The following is a 10,263-nucleotide window of genomic DNA, read 5'->3' as shown; positions in this document are numbered from 1 at the left end:
CCTATTTTACAGATTCAGGAAAAAATACACACAGGTCATTCTTGAGATGAAAAGGACAAACAGGAGGGTGGGTTAATCACATAGATATAAAGAAAGGGTCTTATACATAATTCATCCCATTAAACCAAATAAATTAATATTTATTGAGCAACTACTATGTGCCAGACACTGTGTTAAACAGCCTTGCAACTATCACACTTATTAATTTCTGGAAAAATTCAGTAAACACATAATGAATTGATGCAAATGTGCATACACATGCTGCAGCCCTTCAGATATGAGGCCCACGAGAGGAAAGGACTTAATATTGAAACCTTCAGAATTTAATATCAGAAAAGAAGCAGAAGAAAATTCTGTCACCCCACCTCCACCCCCACCCCTTCACTCTAGTTTATATTCCCCCCCCAACATAATTTTTGCATGAGTAATTCAAGTAACCTTTGAAGGTTGTTATTTTCTTTGAGGTGTTGGCTGGATTCAGAGCTGCCTAAGTAGAACTATCTTCCCCAGGCGGGGCTGGAGAGATGACCCAGCAGCTAAGAGCTCTCTGGCTGCTCCTCCAGAGGACCAGGGTTCAAGTCCCTCTTCTTTACATAGTGTCTCAAAACCATCTGTAATTCTAATTCCAGAAGATCTGATGCCCTTTTTCTGACCTCCGTAGGCATGCAAGTGGTACACACAAACACGCATGTAGGCAGAACCCTCATACATTTAAAAAAAAAAAAAAAAACTTAAAAAATATATCCTTCCAATAGCCAACTTTTCACTGCTTACCTTTCTCACTTATAGATGCACAGTGAAATTAAATAAGCGTGAAATTATAATGTCAGGTCCCAAATGACAAAATATTTATTGAGTATGCAGTATGAATGCAAGGCTACATAAGATAGCACAGTGGTACCAAACATCACTCTCTCTCTCTCTCTCCTTGATGGGAAAGTGTGTCTCCTGCTGTCTCATGGAGACTTCAACAGATATTTAAAGGAAGAACTGAGAGAGAGAAATATTCTGAGTATTAGAAATATAAGAAGGTATACAAAACTTCAAAATATTTGTTTGCTTTTAGAGACAGGGTTTCTCTATGTAGTCCTGCCTGCCCTGGACTTGCTCTGTAGACCAGGCTGGCTTCGAACTCCCAGAGATCCACCTGCCTCTGCCCCCCACCCCCCAAGCGCTGGGATTAAAGACGTGTGCCATCATGCCCAACCTGAAACTTCAGATTTTTCCCAATTTAAGAAAGTCATAGATGTGAGGAATATTAAACAAAAACCCCAGCTGCAGGAAATGGGAAGCGCCTTGCCACAGCATCCCACGATTTAAATAAGCTGATGCCTACATTATAATAATGAGGCTTTACATTTGGGGAACATCCTGGGACCTAAGGCTTGCATCCAAGATTTAAAGGCAGACTCCAGTCCCACATATGCTACTCTGCAGCAGCGGTGTTTCCGTCAGCCAAGCACGGGTGAGGCCTGGAAAATGAAGACAAAGGACGAAAGAAGAACAACCGGCTAACACGCAGTCGCTACAGCCAGCTACTCTTCACTCTTCTATTTTCAAAAAAAAAAAAAAGAAAGAAAAAAGAAAAGAAATGACTGAAAGAGATGGAGGAAGGGAGAATGCCTAAAACTGTAATAGAAACTAGAGGCAAAGTGGGTGGTGGTGTCACAGGCCTTTAATCCCAGCACTCAGGAGGCAGAGGCAGGCAGATCTCTGAGAGTTTGAGGTAAGTCTGGTCTATCGAGCAATTCCAGGACAGCCAGGGCTACACACAGAGAAACCCTGTCTAGAAAAAAACAAAACAAAACAAACAAAATCTTTAAAGAAGCTAGAGGCAAGCTGAAAAGGTATAAATGTGCATTAATGTTGAAAATCATAGGAGCAGTCAGTATGCTTAGGAGCGAGTGTGTGCGTGCATGTGTGCGTGCATGAGCCTGTGTGCATGTGTATGTCTTGTGTCTGTATGTTGATGTGCGTGTGGGGGGGGTGTACAGCCATTTGCATGTGTGTGCATCTAGCAGCTGAAGAGTGACATCAGGTGTCTTCCTCAGTTCCTCTCCAACAGGTTTTGAGGAAAGCTCTCTCCCTAGTGCTGGGCTGTAAGCATGCTCCACTGTGACCAGCTTTTACATTGATGCTGGGCATCCAACTCACAACCTCGTGTTTCCACAGTAAGAGCTTCCCGGACTCAATCATTTTCAATGACTGCTAAAAGGACAAGAAAATAAACATCTATGAGCACAAACCTGCATAGCACACGCGCTTTCCTTATCACTAGCATCATGCTTCTCTGAAGAAAAACTGACAAATACTCTTTGCCCTTATATTCAGTAGGAACTGTAGACCAGTTTTGTATCTGGTGCCAAAAAAAAAAGCAGAGGCAGCTGAGCTGGTCTGGAGGCTGCACAGTTCCGCTGGGCTTCTGCTTCTTGACCTCCTACTGCTGTGCTTTGCCTCCTTTGATGTTTTTTATTGGTGTTTAAATAGTATATTGTACACTATCTTCTTTCGCATTGACCGCATTCGCTCACAGCCCTTGTGGAAGGGAGAACACACACAAACGCGCGCACACACACACACACACACACACACACACACACACACACACACAAGGGTAGAGAGAGGAGGGGGAGGGAGGAAAGGAGGGAAGGAGAGAAGGTGGGAGAGTTAGAAAATAAACTGCAAAGTCTAGGTAAGGTCTATTGATAGACTGTGTGACTGTCTCGATGTTCATCATTGGTGGCTCTAGCACTTGAACGTCACTGATTAAAAACCACTGTCAATGACATCATTGGTGGCATTTTAATCCTGGGCAAATGGACAGAGACCTCCATCTTGAAGATACTTTTTAATAAAACATAGTTGAAATGTCTATAAGGAAGTCAGGGAATTACTAGCTAAGGTGTGTTTTGAAACACCTTACAAAAGTAAATATGTCTGCCAGAGTGAACTAGCTTTGAGTGGCAACCCAGAAAGTAAAGTAATCCTAATTGATTACCTCCCACAGACACTAACCTCCTACAGTAATAGCCAAAGCTATAGAGAAGTATGGAAAATGAAAAGACTTCAAAAGATGACAGAATATCTCATGTTCAGAAACTATCAAAACTTTTGGGGGCTTTTTTGGTTTGGGGGATTTTGTTGTTGTTTTGGGGTTTTTGGTATTTGGGTTTTTTTTTTTTTATTTGTTTGTTTGTCCATTTGAAATATCTATGCACGTCATCACTTTTCACTCAGTAAGCACGGACCAGGTGCCTGAATCCTGGTGCTGGGGAAAAACACATGAATAAAAGACATCCTCAAGGAGAGTCTCAGAGAGGAAGGTAGAACAGCCACAGCCTGGCCAATTCCCCAGCTGAGGTGGCAACACAAGGAGGAAGGATGCAGAGGGAGGGTACCATTCTCCACTGGACTTTCAAAAGTTTAAAACTCATCCATACAATGACTTGGGTGAGTCTGGTCGTCTAAGGAAGTAGAGTCCGAAGCAGGCTCTGCACTCTGGGTAAATCTTACTTGCATCATGTGCGTTTAGGGAACTACAGCTGGAGAGGCAGATGCTAAAAGGTGAGTACCCAGGAAACTTTTCCTGAAATAAATTTTGTTACATGCCAAGGACTTCAGAATGCTCCTTGAAGGAGCTGGGGAAATTTTAGTTTGTTGGCGGTGGTTGGTTTTGGTTTGGGGTTTTGGTTTGTTGTCTGTTTGTATAGTACTCTGGATAAGTCCAGCGGAAATGGCACAGTGGGACTAAGTTGACTGCCAGAGCATTTCTAGGGTGTTCTGTGCCAACATAAAACTGTGAGCATGTCTATAATATCTCCTCTGTTCAGGCCTCTAAGCCCATCTTCTTTTATCATCCTACAATGGTATATCCCATTTCCCCAACACTGGGGGTGCAGGGGGGCACAGGGGTGCTGCATCCTTGCAGACTAATGCTCTTTTTCTAACTCATGAATCCGGAGGGAGGGCCTTGTTCTAATTCACACAAAGACAGCAGTGTGAGCAGAGCTTGCCATTGTTTAACTGAGAAGTAATAAGATTATAAACAAATTAAGGAGACGAGTGAATGCAGAGGTATTTATAGTAGCTCTTCATGCACCAAGTATTTTGAACACTTAGGGAGTGTCTTGAGTTATTGAGTAAGGTCAGTGGGAAGTGATGGGATCGAATGAATATTTTAAAACTAAGTTTGCCCTCTGTATTTTCAACTTGCTGTGGATCCTAGTGTCTTGATTTGGCTGTCCAAAAAGCTCTGAGTTTCTGAATTTGCATTGACCTTTTTTTTTTTTTTTTTTTTTAACCCATGATTAGTCAAATTTTGCAGAGCTGTCTGTGCCCAAAGTGTGGCTCCTGGGCTCAGGTTTTCTTAAAGTTTCCATTCCTATTGCTTTTGACCCAAATCTGTATTCCTTCTCAGTAGAACTCCTAAATGAAACTTTCAGCTCCCATCTCATTGATTCCATTCTCACTGATTCCCAAACTATTTGCTTTTATACTTGATGAGATCATAATCATACAAAGAGTTGAAATTCTTCAGGCTGGGAGATGACTCACCAAGTAATAGACCTCATGACCCGTGTTTGAACGCATTCGAACACACACACGTGTGCACAGACATACAACACACACACACACACACTGACACACACCTGGTGTAGGGTGTGGTAAACAGTATTTCTGAAAGATTTCTTCAGAGTCAGATCAGTGAGTCTCCCTAGAAGTAAATGCAGGGTCTCTTGCAGCTTTCCACCTTTGTTGTAAGAACTCTTCTCAGGGCACAAAGAGAATACACATGTTTTCACCCTGTGTGTGGGGCTTTGGTTACACTCTATATAGCTTCCTGAAATTATTTCTGTCTTCTCTATGATGTCGTATCTTCCCAAGGCCAGGGGTGCTGTGCTGAATTCACACACCAAGGCCAGGATAAGCTTTCTATAAAGATTTGCCAGTTTAATTTGAGTTTCTTGCTTGTAGAGCTGAGGTACAGTACTTACGGGAGCAGAAGAGAGTGGTATTGAAAATGGCACTGTTAGATACAGAAGTCTCCAGACTGCTGGCCTTTGATCTTAGATTTGAGGTTAACACACTTGCAATGTATATTGCTCATTGAAACCAGTTGCGCAGCATCAGTCCAAATGCAAATGTGAACTCACGGAATGACGACGTTCCACTTGGGTTTCAGAACCACTAGTCCCTTTTCTTCGGGGGCTAATTTTTCTTTTCATTCTGCACATTAGTTGACGCTTCTTTTTATAGCTTGAATCAGCCACTGACAGTTATTTTAGGGTATGATGACACATTATAAAACTCAGAGGTACAAAACAGTTGTAGGAATTTTTTTCCCTGTATGGAACTAAGCCTGTTGTGTAGCCTACCCTTATGGAAAGCAACTCACTAATTAAAATTTTCAGTGCTTGAAAAATTGTGTTCCCAAAATATGTGTTCAATGTCAAAATAATACACGAGCATGAGTGTTTTAGTCAATAATACACACAATTTTATTTAAGGAAATTTATCATACTTAAATATAACTATGTACGATAAATGCATCTGTTTAAGGCATACAACAAATGAGCTTTGGCATTCTATATAGTCACAATGTCACCAAAATAAGAACTTCTTTAAATGTAATAAAAGCTAGTCTCTGTTGAATTCGTGAGAAAGCTGATAGGCACTAGAAGGTAGATTTGTCCTCAGGAGATAATTTGACAACATTTAAGTCAAATTACTTAGTCATTGTGACATTGAGACTAAGCATGAATGTTACTGGTATAGTAGTTTGGATGTTGCTAAACATACCATAAGGAACACACACACACACACACACACACACACACACACACACACACACACACACACACACTGGAGGATTATCATCACAAAATATGACCAATGCTAAAGATGAGAAACCATGTTGTTTTGGGGTTTTTTGCTGGTGCCTCACATTTGACCACGTCCCCTGGAGAGGGAGACCTGGTGGCACTCAGAGGAAGGATAGCAAGTTACCAAGAAGAGACTTGATACCCTATGAGCATATTCAGGGGGAGGAAATTCCCCTCAGGAACAGTCATAGAGGAGGGAAATAAGGGGAAAATGGGAGCGGGGGGAGAATAGGAGGATACAAGGGATGGGATAACCATTGAGATGTAACAAGAATAAATTAATTTTAAAAAATTTAAAAAAATAAAGATGAGAAACCATGGTATAGATGTACCTGTGTCCATAACTACATCTCTCTATTGCCCAACAACCACCCTACGGAAAGTATTACTTTTCTCTTGGTTAATTTAGATCTGTTCACTATGGAGCCTGGTTTTAAACTATGTATAATGCTATTGTCTTTTCCAATGAAAAGGCAAGCTCTGTGTCTGACCTGCGTACCCAATAAACAACCAACAGATGTGGGTCACTATCACCATGTCAGATGTGCACACCATTGATCTAATAGGAGAGAATAACATCTTCCTGTTACTTCGGTTCCTTTCTTTCCCTAAAACGTTTAGTGCATGAAAACACCCCCTTACCTTTATGCTGCCACTTCCACATGCCAAGCTCAGAGCCCTTGTCTCATTTGGTCCTCTCAGGAACACTGTGTGGTCATTAAAAGCCATATCGTTGACACAAAGAGCCAGACTCTCAGAGTAACTTAACCACAGTTAGTCTAGAATGTTAACTGGGTAATTAGGGCTTACTGGGTTAGTTGTGCCAAACCTTCCAACACCTAAGGATGCTTCATGAAAACTCTCATCTCCAGTGTGGTTGTACTTAGGGATGAGAGCTGGAGAAGCAGTGAGACCGAGAACAGGACCCTAGTCTGATGGCCTTTACTGCCTTGTAAGAAACTACGAGAAAACTTGTCCATGAGGCCATGGTGTGAAGGCCATCTGTTAGGCATGACCACTCTGCTGCCACCCTCACCTGGACAGCTTCACATACATTTTATGATATCCTTGCACCTGCAGCACCACAAACAGACTGACAACTGGAAATTATAAAATTGTGGCAAAAATAATATGATTGCTTGACTACACCTTCAGATATGTGCACTCTCTGATAGCAAGAGTTTAGCTTGTCAGCTTCAATTTCTTGGCCAAAAACTCTTTTCTTGCATGTCATTCTTATTTTAAGGACAGAATGAAATAACCTATGTAATAAATCAACCAACATATCTGGTCCCCAGATTGGTCCAACCAACAGATTGGTCCCCAGGCAATTGTAGCAATGTCGTTTGAGTTCAGGTTTCTTAAACTTGAAGGCCCTTTCAATATTGACTCCCTGCTCTATCTTAAAAGTTTTCTTTGGGTACAATTATCAATCACTGTTATCCTTGTGCAAATCATTGAATCAGAAAATAAACAGTGATCACTTTTAGTTCCCTCATTTTCAAAATGGAGACTAGGATTTTTTTCTGTGATGCTGTAGGATTTATGTGAGCTAAGGTCTGTGCCTTGCCCTCGGGAGTCTATAATAAGGACATCGAGTGTAGACCGTGCACCACCAACACCACTCACCCTGGACTTGTTAGAAAATGCAGACTCTCAGTCTGTGCTTCAAAAGGAATAGACTTATAAGACATTTGAAAAATACCAATCCAGCAGGGCATGATGATGCACACCTGTAATCTAAGCACTCAGGGAGGCTGAGGCAGCCAGATTGCTGTGAGTTCAAGGCTAGCCTGGTCTACAAAGTGAGTCCAGAACAGCCAAGGCTACACAGAGAAACCCTGTCTCAAAACAAACAACAATCACTAACTAAATCGGGGGGTGGGGCGGAGGCAACAGAGTAATGTGAAGGCTGAGGGAAATCCCTAAAGGGTTGCTAGAGTACTCTGTACAACACTTGGGTTTGGCAAAACCCCAACACCACCCTCATCATTAGGGACAGGGCTTCCCACTTCCTCAGGAATCTACCTTCATCTAGGCATCTTAACTTTGTCTGAGCAGCAGGAAAATCTTCCACTTACTCATCCAACATTTGCTTTATTTTTTTTAATTGCTGTACATGTGTGCTGCATGTACATATGTGCATGTTTGTGTGCATGTATGTACGTTCGTGTGTTTGACTGCAGGTGCACATGTTCCATGGTACACAAAGAGGTCAGAGGATAGCATCAGGTGTTGATCCTCACCTTCTACTTGCCTGAGACATAGCTTTTGGTATTTGCTACTGTGTCCACCAGGCTTGCTGTACCATGAGCTTCTGGGGAATGTCCCTGTCTCTGCCTCCCACATCATCTGACAAGCGTGCTGGGGTTACAGACACCTGTATTACCACATCTGCTCTTATTTTGGCTCTGGGGATTTGAACTCAGCTCCTCAGACTTATAAGGTAAGAACTTTATCCTCTGTACTATCTTCTCTGTCCTTCTCCTTGTCCCCATCTGAAGCCTGAGCCTCTAAAATAAAAAGTTAGGGGACACTTTCCCTTCTTTTTTTTTTAATTTTGTTTTGTTTGTTTGCTTGCTTGCTTTTTTTGTTTTTGTTTGTTTGTTTGTTTGTTCTTACTTGTACTTCCTTCACCTAAAGATCAGCTAACTAAGCGAGGCTGGGGATAAAGGAAGCAGCAGGTGGGAAAGTAGATAGACAATTGGAAGATGTTGACCCATGTCACCAAGAACAACATGGAGTAAGTGACGCCTAGTGTTCAGAGACTGAGCGGGGATGAAAGGAAATACAGAGTAATGATCCATATTTCTCTCTTTGAAAATAATACTGCTTATCTCCCACTCAGCACTATTCATTTCTGTCTCTTTATGCTGTCCCTAGAAGCCTTGGAGTATAATTCTCTGCAAAAGTCATACTCACTCAAAAATACTCTCTTACTGTATGCAAATCAGCTAAAGGAATAGCTATAGGTCTTTCCTCTCTACTTACACTATAATCCTTTGTGCTTTCTTATCCTTGCTATAATGACTCAGAGTTCCCAACTTGTCTTGGTAAAATTGGGGAAAGATTTCACATCACTGACCCAGAAGTCCCAAAGGATAACCTGTTAAAAGTCACCCATGCTCCAGCTAACCCATGTCCCTGTGCCCGTGTCCCATCTTGCTGCTTACTATCTTGCCTTCCCTCTGCTGTAGGCTCAGCCTGGGGGAGATAGATGAGGCATTTCTTTTAGCACAAATCAGTCTGTTGTGTGTCAGAGCTATGCCCAAATGTGGCTGTCTCCTCTTGCTAGAGAATTTCTAATCCCTGTCCATCTTCAAACAGCCCTGAGAGCCCCTAGCACCAATCCAAGGCCAAGATTGGTAAAAGTCAGGTCTGTGTGCGAGTAGGCTGCACTGCTTCTCATTCTAAGTTAGTTGACTTTTATTATGTACTATAAAAATGTGGATGTGGAATTCTAATATCAACTTCAGTTACTGTTCTTCAGGCACCGCCCTCCTTGTTTGTTGTGATAGGCTTTTTCACTAGCCTGGGACTCACCCATTAGGCTGGGCCAATAAAACCTCAAGACCCATGTATCTCAGCTCCCCTCATGCTGGGATTACAAACTTTGCCAACATGCTGGATTTTTGTCTTGTTTTGTTTTGTTTTTTATCTTTTACATTGGTTCCTGACATCAAGCTCAAATCCTCATGCTTGCATGGCCTGTACTTTGTTGACTTAGCGATCTCCCCAGCCCCACTTTTTCCCATCGATTCTTACTAGCTCCTACTGAAGAACACTGTTCCTACCTCCTTAGAGTTCCTATTGGTAGAGAAAACAGACACAGACATGCACACAAAAAATACCAAAAATCAAAACCACATTTGTACATACAAATTTATACCTTGAAGTCATAATCCCTATTGTGATAGTATTTTGAGGTTGAGCCTTTAGTAAGTAGATAATGAAGTCGCACCTTAAGGCAGGATCTCTGTGTCCTTATAAGAAGAGATACAAGATAGGTATCTCTCACCCATGTGACACCAAGAAGGGGTCCATTTGCAAACTAGAAAGAGAGACCCTTACCGGACACCAAATCTTCTGACATTTTGGACTTATTCTTTGGGGTTTCAAAACTATAGAAGTAGATATTTGTTAACTCTACCTTGTCTATATACTCTGCTATTCTGTCAATGTAGCCCAAGCTAAGACACTTAGGTGGAAATTAATGTCACATACACACATACACATACACTACACATACACACACACACACACACACACACACACACAGCACAGAGTACTAATGTAGGTAGTGATGAGAGGGGGGCAGCATGACTTTGGTTATTACATCATTAAAGGTCTAGCCAAGGAGATAACAGTTTAACAAAGGCTT

Source organism: Acomys russatus, chromosome 6 (genome assembly GCF_903995435.1).
Source record: "Acomys russatus chromosome 6, mAcoRus1.1, whole genome shotgun sequence".
NCBI classification, from domain to species: Eukaryota; Metazoa; Chordata; class Mammalia; order Rodentia; family Muridae; genus Acomys; species Acomys russatus.
The sequence above is the reverse complement of the archived record's forward strand: the minus strand, read 5'-3'. Positions refer to the sequence as shown.